We start from the raw sequence: 22,534 nt of genomic DNA, 5'->3' as shown, positions 1-22,534 counted from the left end.
TCTGTCAGCCTGCTAGTAGTGATTAATACCTTCGTTTGATGATATTCTAAGTCCAGTCTGTCTTCACTTGTTGCCTTGGACTCCATAACAAGTGTTTCCAAGGAAATCCAGGCTTGACTTTCACAACTTCACATACTGGCCTCTCTGGGCCTCCAAGATGGGTCATCCCTGACACACCTCTGGCCTTTAATAACTCTGCCCAACTATGAAGGAAGATTCCACGCTCCCTTTCTTGTGTCCTTGACTCTAAAGACAGGACCATGTGATTAACACTACCAAATTCTGCTCCCTGATGGAGATGGACTGGGTTCTCCTCGTTCACTTACACATGCATTGGCTTCCTGTTGTAAATGTTTTCTATCAGGACTTAAGGTTTTCTTTCATTTCTTTTCACCAATTGGAAGTTTAGTTGGTGGAATATTGCCCTGAGGTCCCTACTCTTCTTTTACCATTTAGCATCAGGCTCTTCTTTAAACTTTTTATCTCTTTGAGTGCTGGACTTAGTTCCATTACCTTTCCTGGTACTCCTCCTCTCCTCAAAGTGCACATTTTGTATTTCTCTTTGTCCAGGTCGCTCCTTTTCCTGATAGAGCTGCAGAAGAGTGGCCACCGTGACCACATGGCAGAGTCAGTACTTGGCTGTCTTCAAAGCTCCTCGGCCATTAATTCAAAACTCTCCAATTTAGCCCCAAGCATATTTAAAACGAGGGCAACACCCAGCCTTATTCTTTTCCAAAATTTGACAAGAATGGTCTCAAGGCTGCCTACTAATGTTCTTCCCCTCTGACACTTCTTGAGCTGGGCTGTCATAGTTACACAGCCCTCAGCATGGGTCTCCCTGTTCCTAGGATGGCCCAGCCAGCCCTGCCTGAAATGTTCAACTGCTTTCTCAATCCAGAGTACAGAAGTCCACATTCTGCCAACAAGCAGCATGGTCAGGCCTGTTCCAGCAGTACCCCAGGCCCTGGTACCAACTTCTGTCTTAGTCACTGCTCTATTGCTGTAAAGAGATACCACAACCAGAACTAGAGAGATGGCTCAGCCATTAAAGGCTAGGCTCACAACCAAAAATATAAGAGATACCACAACCAAGGGAACTCTTATAAAAGAAAGCATTTAATTGGTAGCTGGCTTACGGTTCCAGAGATTTAGGCCATTGACAACATGGCAGAGAATTTGGCCATATGCATTAAGACATGGTGTAGAAGAAGGAAATGAAGCTACATCCTCCTTGGCAGAGAGAGAAGGGAAAGAAGAGTAAGAGACAGAGAGGAAGTGACTAACATGGGCTTTTGAAACCTCTAAGCTCACCCACAGCACCACACTTCCTCCAACAAGGTCACACTTCCCAGGCTTTCTCCTTCTTTCAAACAGTACCAATCCCTGCTGACTTGGCACTCAAATAAAAGGCCATAGGAGCCAATCTTAGCCAACAACCCCATTAAGGAAGAAGACAGTCACCCTAGGGGTTTGCCACCTTTTTTGCTTAGGCATTGTTCCTGTCCCTATCTGTCTGCCGCCAGGAAGTCTGTCTGACTCCTCCTCTCTCATCTTGTAACACCATGACAGCATGTTCAGATAACTACACCAGCCATCCATTAGGGTTTCTAGGCCCTTGGTCATTCTCTCATGCCAACACATGAACTATTATTCTAAACAGTATTTTTATATGCTTTCATTATTTCAACCATTTCATGTTATACTCCAAGTTTTTGTTTGTCTTATTTCCTATGGGACCTCTTAAAGCTTGGGCTTACCTCAGCACTGTTATTCCAACAAAGTCTTTCTATTTCAGACATGCCTATGTTACCCATTGCATAAGCTTTCTCAAGACTCAGATCTGTACCCTACTTTCTCTGTCTACTTTAAAACTTCAAGTAACTAGGATAGCATGTCTGCTCTCTAACAAGAAGATCTCTGTGAGTTCTGAGCCTGGATTATGCACTATCTCAGATGACATGCCCTGCCATTTGATACTATCCTGCAGTGTTAGAACCTCTTAATGTTTCTGTGTCTATCATTTCTACCATCACCTATCAGGAAGTTAAAGCTATGCATTGTCATGCTCAAAAAAGAATAATAATAATAAATAGGAAGTTAAGAGGAAAAATGTAATTATTATTTCAGTGGAATTTGGACAAAAGGGGCCAGTTCAGGAGTTGGTGAGACTTCCTATTGATGATTAACTAGGGTTCAGAGTTCAATCAATGAAATTCAGAAGTTGTATTTCTTTTTCATCCTTCACATGCTTACCCGAATCCCCTTCTAGCAGGTTTATTCCTTTTCCTTAATGTCTCAAGATTATAATTGTTTTCATTTATACTAACCTTCTTAAAAAATCAGTGTGGTATGATCTTTGCAAAAATCAACATCCCTATGATCTAGAATAGAAATGTTAATGTGCTTCCCAACTCATACCTTAATGTCCTTCCAAAGGAACTGAGTTGCATCCTGAATAATAATCACTTCAGAATTGAAGCAACTACCTTAGTTGCTCAGATTATATTTGGCTTCCTAGCAACCCATAGCCATAAGACTTTGCAAGTGTGTCTCTATATGAGCTTTGGGGACTTCTGTTCTAACAAGATTTAGGTACAGTGACTTGTAATAGGTGATATTTTTATCTTAGTATCCACAGTTTTCCTTTTTACACAAAAGACCAATAAAAACAGATTATTGAATAATCAGATAAAAGAACACTGAAAATCTCCAACCTGGACTTCTCCTGTTTACTCTTAAATGAGGAAAGAGAGAAATGGAGAGGTCTCATTCAAAGTAGTGCTAAGAGATTCTAGGTGAGTAGAAGCAGTGAGGTGACAAATGTCACACAATCACAGCACAGTCATGTACTGCAAAGGTTTATTGGTCATTAAGGCTGAGAAAGCCTTCTCTAATTCAAACCAAGCAAGTCTATGTGCATTATGGGTTTGCATGGCCTTGACCCTTTACCAGCACCATCCACCATCTGGCACCTTTCCTGAGACTGTTGTAACTTATTTGAGTTGTCCAGAGGCCATCACTGAATGCAGTGACACTAACAAAGAACTCTTACAGAAATTCCACTCTTCTATTTAGACACCTTTGGCAAAGCTTCCTGTTTGCACAGAGTACTCATAAATAGCCAGGGTGGATTGGGGAAATCTCTAGAAACAGGGTTAAGAAAGAGGACACCATAAGCCCTGTCCTCCTGTCCTTTCTTCCTACACCATGTGGAAGAACAGACAGGCTCTGCCATGTCTCATTTCAGTTCTTCTTGTCTTTCTGCCTTCTGCTTCCTCGATCCATTCAGATCCGTGAGTACCACCAAGGACTCTCCTATATCTTTCCTCCTCCAATCAAAACCATTCCTTTCCTTTCACAGTCCCTTCTCCGGAAAACCTTCCCAAAGTCTTTTTGCTATAAAATTAACAAACAGTAATTATATGTGTGTGTGTTTCCCAACTCTAGCATTACATGATTATGTATAATCTTTTTGTTTTTAGAACTCTAAAGGGATCAGTGTGGCTAAACTGAGGTATTATGTGATTTAGAACAGCATTCCTCCTAGATACCAGGAATATCTAAAATCCCAGTGGTCAGAGAAATTCTTATTTGTTGAACCTTCTTACTCACTTGGAAAATGACCATTTAAACTGTTGGGACTCTTGGTTGGAAACGAATAGGCTACAGTCTAACCTTGGTGCAGGTGAGACTTTGAGCACACCAGAACTCGGTGGATGTTTGTGTCCTATAACAACACTCCTGTTAGGATCAAGGGCTTGGATTAAACTACCAGTAGAACTTGTTTGGTGTCCAAAGTATCCACATTATTAGAATTACATTGTTAGCGAAATTTTTTTTTGCTCTTTTGAGATCAGAAAAATACATTTATGAACCTGGTGATACTGTGGTACAGCAGTGATCACATAGATTTTTAGCTATTTTGAAACAAAATCTGTAATGCTAGGAAAAGAAAGAATGGTTTCTACAGAGAGCTTTTCACTCATGCTCAAGTGTAACATAAGTGAATTATGCAACTCTGAATTTCACAGTCATATTATAAATTGAGGATGGAGAGTACCCAAAAATAAAAACAAGTACTAAGTTCTTTCCCAAGAATTAAAAATGGTAATGAAGAACAGTTCTGATGAATGTTTCTGGAAAATATAAATTTTCCCTCCATATCTTCATTTAAAGAAAAGAAAAACCTGCAAGAACTTGAATGCTGGCTGCTTAGTGCAGGGACCACCTGTCACTTGAACCTGCCTTGGTGGGTTACACAGCAGAAGTTGAGTTATCACCACTACAAAAATCGATAATCGTCCTGCCACTCTGCTGTATCATGCTGTCAACTGCCATCTCAGACTGTGGAAATATGGATGGCAGGGGTTACTGTGATGAAACTACACTCTTAAACACTGATATCTGTCCTGGGCTGGCCCAAACTCCTTCCTTTCCAGGAAGTATATGGTGCTGGTCCCTTCCCAGCTCCTCACTGAGACCCCTGAGAAAATCTGCCTCCATCTATACCATCTGAATGAGACGGTGACAGTCACAGCCACCTTGCTGTATGGCTGGGGAAACAGAAGCCTGTTCAATGAGCTTGTGGTCGACAAGGACTTGTTCCGCTGTGTGTCCTTTACTGTGAGTACCAGAAACCTGTTCTGATTTGTTTATACATACATGTACATATGTGTGTTGATATGCATCTATAATACACATACAGATTTCTAAAAAAGATCACTCTAGAAACATATCTTTGACTTCAAGACAGGAGAAACTTAGAAATTTACCGAATTAAAAAATACCATGGATTTTCACACCTAAAATGGGAAGAGCCAATTCTTGTACTTATGCTGCTTTCCCAATGAATTTTCTCAAAAGTTTAACCACCCAGAGAAACAGACGTTTTTCCAATGCGTAGTACATTTTGCTAGTGAGTCACGAACTTTCAAGTAACACTGAGCTAATAAGGTCCACAACTCTTCTGAATAAGTATTGGTTTCTTGTTCAGGGCCTATCCTCAAGACACAGTATCTACCACCACTAATATATTATCTCCTAATTTCTACCACCATTAATGTATTGTCTTTCCCTCTACATCAGTTTCAGAGTTAGAGTTAATTTTCAATCAAGACCATATTTACTCCATAAAAATGACTGTTTGGTGCTTCCATTGAATCACATACAATTGTGTTTTCTAGTTTTTATTCTGACACTTTTATCCTCTACATAACATTTAAACAAAAATTGACGTGACCCATCTCCTTCCTGTGATGTGGAAGCAGATGAAGTGAAAAAGGAAATCTAAAAGCTGCAGAGGGTCAGACAGTTAAGGGTCTTGTATTCCTCTCTTTCTCAGCTCCCCAGACTTTTCCTTTCTGAGGAGAAGGTGTCCCTCTCTGTCCACATCAAAGGGCCAGCACATGAATTCAGCAAAAAGACGGTGGTGCTGGTGAAGAACAAAGAAAGCGTTGTCTTTCTCCAGACAGACAAACCAGTGTACAAGCCAGGACAGTCAGGTATGAAGCTACAGAGTGGGCAAAGGAATTAAGATGCCGTCCTGAGCATGGCAAGAGAAGACTGAGTCTCTGGACCTCACTAGAAAATTCTCTCTCTCTCTCTCTTTCCAGTCAACTTTAGGGTTGTCTCTATGGATAAAAATCTACACCCTCTGAATGAGTTGGTGAGTCTTTCACTAGTGGGTATTGGTGAGTTCATCAAGACAAAATGCCACCTTAATATTCTAATTTCCAGCCCCTTTCTAAAGTATGAGTTGATCTGGTTTTGATTCTGATCTTTTGCCTATTTATGCCCTTTCTCAGTTACATTTGGCCATTTTATGTCTTCCTTATGTGAAAGTCCTTATTTTTCAGTCGATTCCTGATTAAGTATCTTCTTGCCACACTATGAAAGGTGGCTAGTAGGGATGATGATTCCAGTCACTACCAGCTTGACTGTAGAATGTGAAAGCCTAAATTGGACATCAAAATCACATCCTCTCCTCCAAAGGCACAGAGATAATTGTGTCAGAGAAGGAGGAAAAACTGTAAGAAGCAGAGGTGAATACTGTCAGAGCCAGAATAAATACCAGGGAACAGTCCTCTAAACACAATATGGCAGCTGCACGTTTGTACTTACACTTGTGTTAGCAGGCACAAGCACATACACTATCAAGCCCGACCAAAGCCTAGCATGGAGAGGGGAGATGTACATGAAGCCCCACTCCTAGCTGAGGAGCTCTTGTTAACTGACAGCTACTGGGAAAAAGTCGGTTGTCTTTAAGAGGGCAGACACTGGTAAGTCAACCATATTCCAATGGAAGTCCACACATCCAAGAATAAATGGGCAGTTCAAAACAAATTAATGGGTGAAAAAAAATAGAGAACCCTAAGTCATATGAGTAGGGAAGGGTGGTAGATCTAGTATAAATGGAGGGAGGGTTGACTATCATCTTAAAACACTGTACAAAATCTCAAAGAACTAGTTAAAAAGTAAACAAAATCATAATCCACTTTTACTTAATTAGTTCTTTGAAAATAAGAAATTACTATAGACACCATTTGTTGGCAAGTCTAAACATTGTATTTAACCAATAGTCTTCTGTGTAATTCTACCAAGGATAATTTTTTCTATTTTCTACTATTATTCTTCTGTCACAAGTGCAGCCTCCTCTTCCTCCACTCTCCCTAGTCTCTCCCCTAAACTTCCTTCTCCAGATCTGTTTCACTTCAGAAAAGAGCAGCCCATCTACTGATATCAGCTGAACACATCACAACAAGATACGATAAGAATAGGCCCATGCCCTCATATGAAAGCTGAGTAAGACAACCCTGTAAAAGGAAAGGGCTCCCAAGAGCAGGCAAAAGAGCCATCCAGTCATCCAGCATCTCATTCCTGGCCACACAGGCAGTATGGGGCATAAGCTGCCTCTTGTGGCTTGGGCCCAGTCCCACCTCTGAGAGCCTTGACTGGTCACAAAAGATGGCCTTTCAGGTGTCAAATCCTCCATTGCTAGGAGTCCTCAGTGAGGTCACTTTCATAGGTTCAAGGGAGTTTACACCACAATAGATTTCCATACTGCACCTTAAATGCCTCCTGTTCCGATCATCTCTCCATCTCTCCCCAAACTCTCTCTTCATTCATCCCTCCCCTGCTTGAACCTTTCTGCCTCCACTCTTACCCCACTCAAAAGATCCATTCTATTTTCCCTTCCTAGGAAGATCTCTACATCCCCGTAAAGCCCTCCTTGTTACACAGACTCTGTGGGTCTGTGGACGACAGTGTGATTGTGATTTATTTTATACTTAATATCCACTTTAAGTGAGTACATATCATGTTTGTCTTTCTGGGTCTGGGTTGCCTCACTCATAGTGTTTTTTCTATTTTGATCCTTCATTGTATACACATGTATATAGTTCTTCTGGACAATCCTTAATCCCTTTACCTATCTCTGTAGGCTCTGACACTGAAAGTTCCAGTGTAGGTTGTTGTCTTAGTTAAGGTTTTATTGTTTACTGTGAAAAGACACCATGACTATGGTCACTCTTATATATTAAAAACAAAAACAAAAAATAATTACTTGGTGCTGGCTTACAGTTTCAGAGGTTTCGTCCATTATCCTCATGGCACAAAGCATGGTGGCATGCAGGCAGACATGGTTCTGGAGAAGGAGCTGAGAGTTCTACATCTTGATCTGAAGGCAGCAGGAAAAGACTGTGTGCCACACTGGGTGTAGCTTGACCATTTGAGACCTCAAAGCCCCACCCCCACAGTGACACATTTCCTCCACCAAGACCATCCCTACTCAAACAAGGCCACACCTCCTAATCATGCCACTCCCTATGGCCAACCAGTCAAACACATGAGTCTATGGAGGCCAAACCCATTCAAACCACCACAGTTGTTGATCACTTCCTAGTTCTTTGTGTGTCTCTGTGTAACACATGTTCACTTGTCTGCACATGTGTGTGTATACACATGTGTATGCTAGCCAGGAGACAATCTTGGGTGTCAGTTTGGGGTGTCATACACCTTGAGTTCTAAGTCAGAGTTTCCCCCTAGCCTGGGTTGATGATCCTAGCCTTGATGGTCTGGCTAGGCTGCCTGGCCAATGACCCCTCTAGAGCTCTCTGTCTCTGCTTCTCCAGCTAGGACTACAGCAGGCGATTGTACCTGCTTGTTACGTAGATTCTTCGATGAAGACCAGGTACTTATTCCACAGCAGCTCACATGTGACCAACTGCCTCTCTCTCCCGTCTTTCACCTCCCGGATTCATCATAGTTACAGCACTTTCATTTTTATGATGGGTAAATTCACTTCCAGGAATTAATCCTTTCTTCAGAATTTCATCAACTACTCTGAGATGTTGATATAGATTTTACTATCAGGTTGCAGTTGTACAATCAGACTAGAAATTTGATGTGTATTTTAATAGTATATATATTGCCTTGGAACAGTAGGAATCATTTAATAGCACATGTGTCTGCTAGTACACATATATGTAACCATTATTTTAGATTCCTTTTACAGATTCCTTAGTAGTTTGCAATGTTCTTCTTAGTCCTATTCAACTTCTTAATTGACTTATTTCCCAAGTCAGAGTTTTCATTGATGAATGGAGTTTATAGAATTTATAATTTGTTGCCTTCATTTTTAATGCAATTAAGATTTTTCTATGTATATGATTACTCATTTTCCATGTTGATCTTGCTGAATTCTTTAGTCAAACTGACTTATCTTGGATTCCAAAAGGTTTTGTGTGCCGGTTATAAAGTGATCTTGCTAATAATGTGTAGGGTTCATTTCTCTTCCAGTTAAAGAATTAAAGAGAGGAAAGACCTTTAACACAGCAGGCAGAAGCAGTCAGTGGAGAAAGGATTTTTTCAGAGGTGAAGAAACAAGCACACAGCAGGCACATGGGTGGGAGGGCCCTCTGCAGAGGGGCCTGGGAAGCCCTGCCTCTCTTTCTCTGAAGGCTGGGTTCTGAAGCATCTTTGAGATGTCTTCCTTCCCTCATTTAGGAGTGATCCATTTGAACAAAGACAGAGACTTTAGGGTTAGTCTATCCTGGTCTTGGCTTAGAACCATGTGTGTCAGACTGGTCGCTGCAGAGGTGCCTTAGCATTAGGAGGTAGAGCCCTGTGCTGGGCCTTTAGATTTTTGTCTCATACCAGGAGTGTGTGGAGGAAGGGAGAATTCCACCATTTTTATTATCTGTTTGTGCTGCCTCTTTCTATCTACCTACTAGGAACTGGTAGAATATTTTCATTCTTTAGTCTAATAGTAACAATTTTACTTCTTCACTCACAGTTTTCATAATAGTTTTCTTTGTTGTCCAGATAGGCCAGGGCATCCAGGATAAATATTAAAAGATATCATATGTAGGAGATTTGTGAAAATTGCTTTTTTATGTATGTCATATTTTTATTAATATATCTCTTATGCAGTCATTAACACATACTATAAAATAGACATATGAAAATGTTACTTGTAATCATCAGATCTCATATATAACCAGCACTCTGCTTATGAGAAAACTTTGAATGTACATTTTATTTGTTTATTTTTTAATTAAATTTTTATTGTTTTTTGTGTTCCATGTATGAACTTAATTTTTTTATATTAATTACAGTTTATTCACTTTGTATCCCAGCTGTAGACCCCTCCCTCATTCCTTCTCCCTCATCTGCCCTTCCTCCCTCATCTCCTCCCATACCCCTCTCCAATTCCACGGATAGGGGAGGTCCTCCTCCCCTTCCACCTTTCCCTAGCTTATCAGGTCTCATCATCACTGGCTGCATTGTCCTCCTTTGTGGCCTGGTAAGGTTGCTTCCCACTCAGAAGAACAGGGATTGGTCAAAGAGCCAGCCATTCAGCTCAGATGGACAGGAAAAATCAGGAAACAGGACAGGAACCTACCACCGAAGGCCTGTGAAAGACTCTACTCAGCAGTGTATCAAAGCAGATGCTGAGACTCAAAACCAAACTTAGGGTAGAGTGCAGGGAATCTTATGACACTGTGGAGGGAGATATTAAGACCTGGAGAGGACAGGAACTCCAGAAGGAGAACAACAGAACCAAAATATCTGAGCACAGAGGACTTTTCTGAGACTGATACACCAACCAAAGACGGTTCATTGATATAGCCTAGAACTCCTGCTCAGATGTAGCCCATGGCAGCTCAGTAGCCAAGTGAAAATTTCTTACTTCACAGATTTGCTTACTTTGAAATGTAGAGTGACTTTTTTTAATTAATTAATTTTTTATTTAACTTTTATTAATTAAACTTTATTCATTTTGTATCCCCCCATAAGCCCCTCTCTCCTCCCGTCCCAGTCCCACCACCCCCTTTCTGCTTGCATGCCCCTCCCCAAGTCCACTGATAGGGGAGGTCCTCCTCTCCTTTCTGATCTTAGTCTATCAGTTCTCGTCAGAAATGGCTGTATTGTCAGGGTTCTAGGCTATCTCCATGAATAGTCCTTGGTTGGAGTATGAGTCTCTGGGAAGTTCCCTATGTTCAAATTTTCTTGTTCTGTTGCTCTCCTTGTGGAGTTCCTGTCCTCTCCATCTCTTCCTATTTCCCACTTTTTATATAAAATTCCATTCACTCTGTCCAAAAGTTGGCCATCAGGCTCAGCATCTGCTTTCACAGTCTGCATGGCAGAGGCTTTCAGAGGCCCTCTGTGGCAGGTTCCTAGGTTGTTTCCTGTTTTCTTCTTCTTCTGATGTCCATCCTCTTTGCCTTTCCGGATGGGGATTGGACATTTTTGTTAGGGTCTTCTCTCTTGTTTGGTTTCTTTAGATGCACAGGTTTTAGTGGGTTTGTCTTATGTTGTATGTCCATATGAGTGAGTATATACCGTGTGTGTCTTTTTGCTTCTGGGACAACTCACTCAGGATGATCCTTTCCAGATCCCACCATTTGCCTGCAAATTTCATGATTTCCTTATTTTTCATTGCTAACCCCCCGACCCTCCCCTCTCTTCTCTCCCATCCCACACATCAGCCCTGCTTAAGTCCACCTGTGCTTTGACGTCACCTCCATCAAGCATCTCTCCTACCCTGAGGAATTTCCCACCTCAGTGACCCTCTTCTTTCCTGGTTTCCACGGATACTGAAGGTCTAACACATAACTCTACATGTCTGCAGTGATGAACCACAGATAGGAAAGAACACACAGCAGTTGTCTTTCTGAGCCTTGTTTATAATTATAATTTTTTCAAGTTTCATCCATTTGCCTGAAAATCTTGTGATGTCATTTTTTTATAACTGAATAGACCTTCATTGTGTACACATGTGCCACACTTTCATCATCCCTTGTCATGACCTATCTTTCTGTACTTTCAGAAACGAGTCCTATATCACTAAATCTCCCTTACTACTGCCATTGCTTGCTCCCTTATCAGCTGCTAGAAATGGCTGTGTTCTCTAAGTTTGAGGTCACCTCAAATAAGTTTGCCTCTGCAGACAGCTCAGTTACAATAGAATCTTAAACGACCTTGTCAGTGTCTGTCTTTACTCTGTAGACTTCATCTAATCAATCAGAACCATGTCTCCTGCAAAACCTCTGAAACTGCCCCTCTTGGCTTGGTCAGCAGCAATTCTCCTTTGAAGCAAGAGAAGCTATTGAGGCCTTTCTTCCTTTATATTACTCTGGCAACAGTCAGGCATCTGTTAAAGTTCTTCAAGTGATGCATGTTGAGGACACATGTTAATCCCTTTGTAGCCCATTAGATGAAGAATGGGAATCCAGTGCCTTGCCCAGGACACCCTCAAGTTATACAATTTGACTGTATATACAGTACAAATTACTAATATTTAATATTGGTTTATATTTTAGTAAAGCAGCAGTTACTCCCTAACGAGGTATATACCCTAATAACCACACAGAGAGACCAGGATTTATTTAAATATTTTATTAGCCTAATGTGATATGCTCTGCAATATTACCCCATCCTAAAACTCCAAGCTAGTAGAGCTTTCTCCCATTCAGATTTCCAAATTTTACTTGCTTTTTGATCACATTCTAGGTCTAGTTCATTTCTCCTGATGTTTCTTGGTCCTCTCCCCTTGGATCCATCCTCTCTTCCTGTCTTTTCTCTTCCCCTCATCAGACCAGGATGTCCCACCCTATTCTCTGAACTGCTCAGCATTGGCAAGTTGACTTTTATTGGCAATACAGAAAACAAACAGTGACATGTTTACGCAACTTGAGACAGGAGGTGCATAGAGTTAATGTCACAATGCTATGTCTGGATTTAAAGCAGATAGTGGGGTAGAGAAGTCAGCATTTGAGTGAACAAGGGTAAACTGGACACATGAAAAATATGCCAACAGATATACGTAAAACTAATAACTCCATTTCACACTGCAAATATACCTGATTTAAACACTAAACTCTATAATCTCCAGACTATAAAGGCTCAGGGTGTGACTCACAGCACATCAGAGAAATCTTACAGATAATGTCCCACAGTTCCATTTCTGAGTCCCTATCAATTGAGTGAGTGGAACAACTCAGGTAGTTCTATAATATATACTTAAATTTTCTCTGTGGTGGTTAGTTGGCTTGCAAGTGGCTTTGTAATGGAGATTAAGTCCATCCAATTCTAACTGAAACTACTGTCCTAAGAACCAGTCTATAAATGTATGGAATCTGCTGTCTGTGTGAAATTTCTAGACCATTGGTTCCCAAACTTCTTAATGCTGCGATTCTTTAATACACTTCCTCATGTTGTGGTGACCCACAACCATAAAATTATTTTCATTGCTACTTCATAACTGTAATTTAGTTACTGATTTAAGCATAATGTTTTGGAGACAGGTTTGCCAAAGGGGTTACCGCCCTCTGTTCTGAACTAACAGTGCTTTCCCTTTTGTTTCAGTTTCCTGTGGTTTACATTGAGGTAAGAAGCTTCAGTGTTCATATTCAGAGAGAACTCAATCCACTGAAAGTACCTTGATGCTGGGGTATTATAGAACTACTGTGGGTCAGCAGCCTTCTGCCATTCGAGATAACTGGTTGGTTAAGTCCCACCTTTCCTTTATTTCCCTCTCCCCCAGAAGAATATTAGCAGGCTCCCAAATGCTTCCACCATGAGCACAGTGGTCTTAGATGTTTTGTTGTTCTTCATACTTTACTGAATTAGAAAACTTGCAACCTGTTTCACAGGATCCAAAAACGAACCGAATTATGCAGTGGCAGAATATCAGCACAGAGAACGGGCTTAAGCAACTGTCCTTCAGTCTGTCACTGGAGCCCATTCTGGGCTCCTACAAGATAGTGATACAAAAACAATCGGGAGTGAAGAAAGAGCACTCCTTCACCGTAGAGGAATTCGGTATGCTTGGGAAGACTGGATAGGGATATCGGATGTTATAAGTTTCTACTGATCACAGGATGAATTCTTTTGAACAAACTGAGGTCCAAATGTGCAAGGCTGGGGTTCATCTGACTGAAGCTAGGCTATCCACCTAGCAACATGGAACTTCCAACAAATTCTGGGATTTTAGGAGCAAATTACTAGGTTTTTCTCATTTAAGTAGATACCTCAGTGATTTTCAAGAAATGATATAATCTATAACCACTCAATGTTCTAACTTTATTTAGAGGGTGGACTCACCTTCACAATGTGAAATCACCATTTTGAGACAGAGACTGATCATTTAGGCAACTAGAAAAGTCATTTTTCACCTGGAATTTATCCTCTCTTTCCCAACAGTGCTTCCTAGATTTGAAGTTCAAGTAAAGGTCCCAAAGGCCATCTATATGCAAGAAGAAAAAATAAATGTGACGGCATGTGCAGTGTGAGTTATATCTTTCAATTCTTCTAACTTGAAGGATGTACTTGGGCACGGAATCACCTGGGACAATGTCTCATTGTAGAATATGTAGAAATGTGAAGGCCGTGTCCTTCCCACCTGGAATGGCCCCTGTGGTGTTCCTTTCTCCATTGTGTTCCTTTCTACTCTGCATCACTTCCTGCTCAGTCACTCACTGCCTGTGTTGCTGATGGTAATTCTCATGACACCAATAATAAAATCAATTGTATGAGGCAGTAAAGAGTCCTGGTTTTTGGAGACAGAAAGGTACCTAAGAAGAAACAGTGACCCATGTAAAGAGAACACAGACACTAAATTATGGCTCCCAGTCTGGCTCCAGCTCTAGCCACTCCCGCCCAAGTTTAACTGTAAAGCATGAGGGGTTTTTACTTGCATTTCTGTACCTCAAAAATAAAGATATTATTCTACAGCAAGTAAAACTGCTATTTCAATGTTAATCACAGGTATTCAAAGCCCACTGGAGAAATTTGCAGATATGCCCAAATCTGACAGAAAAGGCATACCTTAGTTCACATTGCTTGTCATTAAAATAAAGTGTCAAGTGGTAATAATGGGCCGTATTTGCTGTCATCACAAAACTGGATAGAATCAGTTTCAAGTTGGCAGCTTCAAGTTGGCAGTGTGGACTATGGGTGGGAAAACAGTGAGTCTCTGCTTCAGAAACACTCTTGGTGTGTGTGCATTTATCTTGTGACAGATACACCTACGGGAAGCCTGTCCCAGGACAAGCAAAGATAAGTATATGCCTTAAATATCTGTACTTCAGCCTTGGGGAAAAGCCTGAATGCAAAGAAGTCAGTTACCAGGTGAGTGAAAACTGTTCACAGGCCTATTTTTAATATCCAGGTTAACTGACACAGCAATGCATACAGCACAGCTGAGAGGAAATGCATAACCAGGCATTGAAAGAGGATATTCTGGACCTTGGGGTGTAGCTCAGTGATGGAGCACCAGCCAGGCATATGTGCAGTTCCCAGGAGCCCCTAACTGACAAGAGTGAAAGTCTTAAGACCCACTATAATTAAAGGGATGTTTCAACAACTTGAGCTGACCACCAACTTTATTTTTGTGTAAATCATTGTACAAAATGGGAGGTTTGGCATTTTCATACATGAGAATCATGTATTTTAACCACATTCCCCTGTCCCCTTGCCACCTCTGCTCTCTGTGTCCTCACTCCCATATGTACTTCTCCTCTTCCTACATAGCACCCTCTACTTTCATGCCTTATAGACTGTTCTTTGAAAGTATATTTTTAATTAGCATGTATGAAATGTAAGTAAATTGTGAAAAACAATGGGCTTCCTTGCAATATATTCAATCATGTGTATCATACACTTGATCACCTCATTCATTACCTACCGTATGCTCTCCATCCCTCCTCCTGCCAGACTCTTCCTCTTCTCAAAGGGAACAACTTCCATGTTGCTGTCATATTGTTTTGTTTTTCCCTTACATATGACAGAAAACATGTGCCATCGAGTGTCTGAGTCTGGTAAATCTGGTGAAAGGTGATCATCTCTGTGCCCATAAATTCTCCTCTTCAGTTCTGATTACCCATCCATCAGCTGATGGGCTCGCTTGTTTGTGAATCACAGAGATGACAGGTTTGCCTGTGAACAGGTGTGGGGATGCTGACCCAGGTTTCGTTTCCGTATTCCCCACCGCTGACCTTGTGGTACTTTGACCTCTCCTTTTCTGAGGAGCTTCTATACTAGGTTGTAGTCTTACCCACAGCACGTGAGGTGTGCAGAGCATTGGTGCTGAGCTCACAGATAAGCATTAGAGAAACCAGGAATGTCAAACACTCCGGGAGTTCTCCTCAACAGAGGAGATGTAGACCTGTTTACCACCCAAAAGGCTGGGGATGGATGTAGGTAACACCCTGGTCATCTGCATCTGTAGGTTCAGACCACACCCGAATCTACCCAGACTCACCCTCTAGACCTTCATCCTAAGCACTGTTTCTCAGTCAGTACAATCCTTCCTTATGGGAGATGGCACTTGTACTTTGCAACAGCCTGGGAGACTTCTGTGCTACCTGCAGGACCAGGCTACTCCTGACTCCCACAGACCTTTATATCCATCTCAGTCATTCTCAGCAGCCAATGATCACCTGTAGCTGTAGCTCTTGTTCTAGGAGTGGGGCTCTGAGCAATTTCCCCATTTCACCACATTGGCAGGTTAACTTGTTCTACCATTGTGTAAGTCTTGTTCAGGCAACCACATTGTTGAGAATTTTATGGGTGTTTTTCCTGTTGTGTCTGAAAGACACTATTTTTTCAAAAGGCTTTTTGGTCTTTTACAATCTTTCTGATCCTTGTTTCATGATTTTTCCCTGATCCTTCGAGGTGGGGGTTATGGTGGAGGTGTATCCGTTGGGACTGCACATATCATAGGCAATGCTCTGCATTCTGATGAGTGTGGATCTCTATAACAGTTTCTATCTATTGAAAAATGAGTCTTTGATGAGGTGAGACCTACACATACCTGTAAGGGTAACGACATGTCTCTGCAATGTAGTAAGAAGATATATTGTTTCAGGAGAATGGTGGGAGCTGTTGGTTGTCCTCTAAGGTCTCCGTGACAGTCAACACTGTCCATTTCTTCTTGGTTTAACATTTGTGGTTTGGGTGGATGTAGAAATCCGTCCATTTTCTTCTAGGTTTTCTAAATTAATTCAGTACAGGTTTTTGAAGTATTCCCCTACAGGATTCCAAATTTCTTTAATGTCTGTGTAATGTTTCCCTGTAATTTTTGAGTCTGTTAATTTTAGGGTCTTCCTTCCTTCCTTCTTTCTTTTTCTTTATTTCCTTCTCTTTCTTTTTTTCTTTCTCTTGGTTTTTTGTACGAAAGGCCTCTTGAGCTTATCTTCTCAAATAACCATCTCTTAGACTCATTGATTCTTTGTATTCTTTATTTCTGTTTCAGTAATTGAGTTTTGAGTTTGGTTTGACCTTTCTTTTTTCTAACTCCTTGACTTGTGATATTAAGACATTTCTTTTCTTTTCATTTCTTTCATTACCAGCACCCCGAATGTAAAAGTCCTACTTGGGACAGCTTTGAATGTATTCCAGCAGTTTTGTTGTATTGGGTTTTCATTTTTGTTTACTTCAAGATTTTTAAAATTTTTCTTTATTGAGTTCTTCTCTGATTTGTTTTCCTACTCGACCGTGTGTTGTTGAATTTCTATGAATTTATGTAATTTTGGAAATTCTTTTGCTGTTGATTTTAAGCTTGATTGCTTTGTGGTCATATAGGACACATTAGGTTGTTTAAGTTTTTCTGTATTTGTTCAGATTTGTTTTATTTCCCATTATGTGGTCTACTTTAGAGAAACTTCCACTCACTACTTCAAAGACTAATATTTTTGGTGCTTAGGTGTTATTTTATAGATACTGGTTAGGTCCATTTGGTGTATGATATTGAATTCTGATGACATTCTGTGATTATTTTTATTTTTTGGTCAGATGCTTTATTGGAGAAATTAGGGTATAGAAATCAACTAGAGTTACTGACTTGGGTTTCATTTGCATCTTGAAGTCCAGTGGTATGCTTTTTATGAAAGTGTGGGTGCTAAAGTTTTGTTCGTATATGTTTATAATTGTGGTGTCTTCTCAGTAAATTGTTCCCCTGATCAGAATAAAGTGTTCTTTAACTCATCTGATTGACTTTTGATTGAAATCAGTTTTGTCAGATGTTAGAATAGGAATGTCTGCTTGCTTTCTGGTCATTTTCTTTGAATACTTTTTCTATCCTTTCCCTCTAAGGTGGTGCCTATTTTTGAAGACAAAATGAGTTTCTTGTAAGCAAAAAGACTGATTTTGTTTCTGAGCCACTCAATTATGCTATGTGCTTTGAATTGAGGCCGTTAATATTGCAGATTATCATTGAAACGTGTATGTTGATTGCTGTCATTTTGTTGTTGTTGTTGCTGTTTATATTTAATCCTATTTTATATTTCAGTAATTGTAGCTTCATTTGATTTTTTTCTAGAGCCTCTTAGCTATGCTTATTCCTGTCTTCAATTCAAAGTATTGTTTCTAGTATTCTCTATAGGGCTGGTTTGTTGGATATGAATTCTTTTACTCTGCTTATAGCCTTATAATTTTGTCAGTTTTAGGAACTTCTTGAGCCTTGTGAGTTGTTTACATCTTGAGCTTTAGGAGTTTTTATATTTCCTGAGTCTTAGTGAACCTCCTCATAAATTGAATATTTAATTCAGATAAAATTTCTATACAACACTCTGAAAGTTATTATTTTTGCCCAGATGATCAATTAATGAGTTTGTAGTACTAAAGTCACCCATTATTATTGCGTCTGGATCTGTCTGTCTTTTATTTTGTAGTTTTTAGGTTTTTGTTTTGTTTTGTTTTTTGTTTTTTATGAAATTGGATGTACTAACATGTTTACTCCACATTCTTTTTTGTTTGTTTGTTTGTTTTTTATTCCTTTCACTCATTGGTAGTGAGGTTTTTATTTCTTGTCATAATTTTGCACTGGTCTATTTTATCAAATATTAGTATTGATACTCCTTCCTCTTCTCAGCTTGAATATTTCTAATCAATCCCTTTCTATCCTTTCATTTGTGTGTGTGTGTGTGTGTGTGTGTTTGTTGACATTGTTTATTCTTATTAGCTAGACATGCTTCTTAAAGAGTTAAAGTCATTTATATTTAGGGTTATTGTTAATTATTTTCTTATTCCTATGATTTTATTGCATGTTCAGATGCTATTTATCTTACTATCTTTGTAGTAGGAATAGATTAATACTAGTACTAACTAAAGACGCTAATAATATAAGCTTAGTCCCATGCTTATAGTCAGAATGCCATTCTGTACAGCAGTAAGGACTCGTTTTTCTGAAAGAAGTCCTCACATGTGGGTTTGAGTTGACCATCACATTACCTTTTTTTATCTTGCATATCAGCTAGAAAAAAATGGCTGTATCACACAAGAAGAAAACATCACTATGTTCCAAGTAAAGAAAAATTATGATGACTACAAGTATCTTCGTGTGAATGCAAATGTCAAAGAAGAAGGGACAGGTATATAAGTAAACTCAGAATATAAAAAAGGAAGCTGTGAAAATTGATGTCTGTTCACACCAAGATGTGATTTAAAGGATGTAGAAAAAAGATGTAGAAAGCAAGCAATAACCTAACTGCATTGAACTTCCAATGTTCTTGCTGATTTCTTTTTCAGGATTCGAGTTCAGTGGATCTGGAACAACTAAAATTGAAAGAACCACAACCAAACTAGTATTTGTGAAAGCGGACTCAGACTTTAGACCTGGGATTCCATTCCGTATGAAAGTAGAGTGCTTTTGGTTCACAGATGCTTGAGCTGTATGGGGGTTCCTCAACCAAGGGCATTCTGCTCAATGTTAAACTTGTCTGACATCACTGGTTGCAAAGCAAGATGTGTAACTTAGTGGGAGAGCTTGTACTTCACACACTTAAGTGCATGACTTCAATTCCCAGAACTAAGCTGAAGACTTAGAAAGGCTACCTAGAAGCCCAGAATCTAAAATATAGGTAGCATAATTTTATTTATAAAAACTATGGACTTGACAACTGTAAACCCCAAGATGTCACTGTGTTTCAACGAAGCCACATGTGCTACATATTTGTGATAAATCCATGGTCTCCATTTGCCATGGGGCCCCAACAACTGTATCTTGTGACTGTGTCAAAGCATCTACTTCCCTTAGTCCATTCTGGATCTGTCAATGGTTTCTTATGACTAACAGGTATCTACAAAGCACCTACAAAGCATTTATTATGGAGCTAAGAATATGATACCTTCGGCCCCTGTGCTTTCACAGCACAGCCAGTTCTACTGGTGTAGATCTCAAAGTGTTAGATTTGTGTAAAGCAATGTCTTGCATCCTGAATCAGTTGATGCATCTTTTGGGATATTTATAGAATACTGAAACGGGTTTTTCTCTTATAATCTGTATAGTATTACCATTCCTGGGCTATACTTTTCTTCCTTGTTCAATTTAGGTTCGCCTAGTGGATGTCAACGACATTCCTCTCCCAAATGAGCAAGTCTTCATCAAACTACATGAAGCTGGGAACACCATTGCTGCTATCACTGATCAAGACGGCCTGGCAGAATTCTCCATCAACACCACAAGCATTGCAGGTTCTTACCTCACTATCAAAGTAAGTCACAGGTGAGGGCATAAGACACAAGGAGAGGTTGTGTAACAGCTTGGACTCAGTAATGTGTCCTTTAATGAAAAAACAATTCCAGGCCAAACTTTCTTATTTTAGAGCAAAATAGAATAGGTTTCTGATCATTAATGAATTTATGAGCACACATACTTCTTAACACAATATTTTCCATAGTCTTTTTCACTTTATTTCATTTTTATATATTACAAATCAGGACCTTTAAGCCAAAATGATTAAAACTCTGTTTTTATCAATTCAAGCAAGGACTGGTGTTGTGTTTCCTCAGATTCATTATCTAAATATATTGTGCCCATTTTCTAAAACATGAGACATTTATTTATTGTGTAACTGAATATAATTGACATTACACTAGTTCTTGCTTTACACACACACACACACACACATACACACATACACACACACACAAAGAGGGAGAGAGAGGGAGACAGAGGGACAGAGAGACATGATTCACCAAATACTAGAAATGCAATGAGGAAATACAAAAACATAGGAGACTGCAATCTGAAGTCAACTGGGACTAGACAATGATTCCCTCTGTGTATCACAGCTTAGTCAGATATGTGAGCAGGGGGAACCATTTGAAGAGAACCCAACTACATGACTTCCTACCAGAGGTATCTGAGGCCCTTCAGTCTTTTCCCTGACTCAGCATTCCCCTCTCTGAGAACCACTGTGGGTATAAGAATTCCAATGGTGTCTTACACACATTTATGGCTAAAAATTTAAATGGTGGAAATTGTAACCTACTTTCTAGAAGAAGTTGAAAGCATGTCCCTTTGCAAACAGCAATATCAGAAAGGTAATTTTTTAATTTCTGAGTTCAATAAAAACACATCAGAATTTCTATGGACTATCATGCATGCAATTCTAAAAGCTATGAATCCCTATTCTACCTACACAGGTATCAATCAAATAAAAGACCTTATGCCGTACCCCAAATTATTGACATAATAAGACAAGACAAATACAAAAATTAATGAAGGGAAGAAATAATAACTATAGCTGAAAGTGATGATGAAGACAGAAAGAACAGTAAAAAGTACAATGAAACCAAAGTTGATTCTTTTCAAAGATAAATTGATTAGTTCTTATCTAAACCCAAATTAGCAAAGTAGAGGCAGATATAACAGCACATACTATGAAACCCACGGGATGCTTAGAGAATACTTTGAAAACTCTCATTCCAATAAATTAGAAAATCTAGAAGAAACAAATGAATTTCTGAACATTTATATTCTACCAAAGGTGAGCTACAAGGGTATTTAAAAAAAACAATTAAACAGATCAGCAATGAAATATAGAACTGAAGAAATAATTTTAAAGGGGCCCTCAACAATAAAGAACTGAGACTGGGAAGAACCCATTACTGAATTGAACAAAACTTCAAAAAGGAATATTATTGTGTAAAACTTCAGAAGACGGAATGCTTTTTTAGGTCCTTCTCTGAGTTTGGAATTACTCTAATACCAAAACTAGATGAGGATAAGGTATCTAGAAACCTCAGAGTAATTCACCCAACTGGCATAAAAAGAAAGTCCGTACTGAAATACTTCCATGTCAGAATCAGTAACATATTAAACAAATCATGTACCATGATCAAACTGATTTCACACTAAGAATACAGGGATGGCTTCACAATTGAAAGCTGATAACTGTAAAACGTCTATAAATAGAATCAAGAGTTAAAAATCACATGATAATCTCAGTAGATGCAACAAATACTCCATTTACAAGACACCAGCTACAATTGGTCAAGGAACGCATGCGAAGATGCTCAAGACAATTGACTATTGAGAAAATGTAGTTTAACACTGTGTTGAAATTCCATCTCATCAATCAAAATGACAATCATCAGGAAAACAGATGTTTGCAAGGCTAAGGGACTTATATACACAGCTGCTGTGAGGGAAAATGAGTATGACTATTACGTTCAGAGCTTCTATAAAAATCTGAAATGAAACCAGTACACAGGCCAGGGGTACCACGTCCCTGTACGTGCCCATGACATCAATTCTGACATATGATAGACTCGCCTACATCACCATGCTGACCTCAGCAGTACTCAACACAGCCATCTGTGGAGCCGGCATCATGCCCAGCAGTGGAGGAGTGAGAAAAGAAGAGTGGAAATATGTGCACACGGACTTTTACTCAGATATTTAGAAGAGACTCGTCTTGTCTATGGAGAAATGGGTGGATTTAGAAAGTGTCAGCCAAGAGGAAATGAGAACACTGGGAGAAAAAAGCTTTTCATGTTGTCCCTCATTTGTGGCATCTAGGGAAAGGACAGAAATGAAAACAGAGAGGATCTAGCAAGAAGGAAGAGAGTCGGGAGGAAACAGGACTGGGTAGTAAGGTGGATGAATGTGAGCAGGGTACATTTTATTAATATGTGAAAATGTTTCAGTCAGCCCATCACTTTGCAAATTTATCATGCACTAAAATTCCCATCTGTAAACATTCTTTCATATGTATTAGGTGCTCAATAAATGCTTTCTTTGTCTCAA

At 39.6% G+C, this 22,534-nt stretch overlaps 1 pseudogene; it reads left to right on the top strand.

Moving 5' to 3' along the window:
• Positions 1–3,135: 3,135 nt before the first annotated feature.
• Positions 3,136–22,534, top strand: part of LOC110546073 (murinoglobulin-1-like) — a 42,458-nt pseudogene continuing 23,059 nt past the window's right edge.

This window comes from Meriones unguiculatus, chromosome 5, assembly GCF_030254825.1.
Source record: "Meriones unguiculatus strain TT.TT164.6M chromosome 5, Bangor_MerUng_6.1, whole genome shotgun sequence".
Taxonomy (NCBI): domain Eukaryota; kingdom Metazoa; phylum Chordata; class Mammalia; order Rodentia; family Muridae; genus Meriones; species Meriones unguiculatus.
Note: the sequence above shows the minus strand (reverse complement) of the source record. Positions and strands in the feature narration are given on the sequence as shown.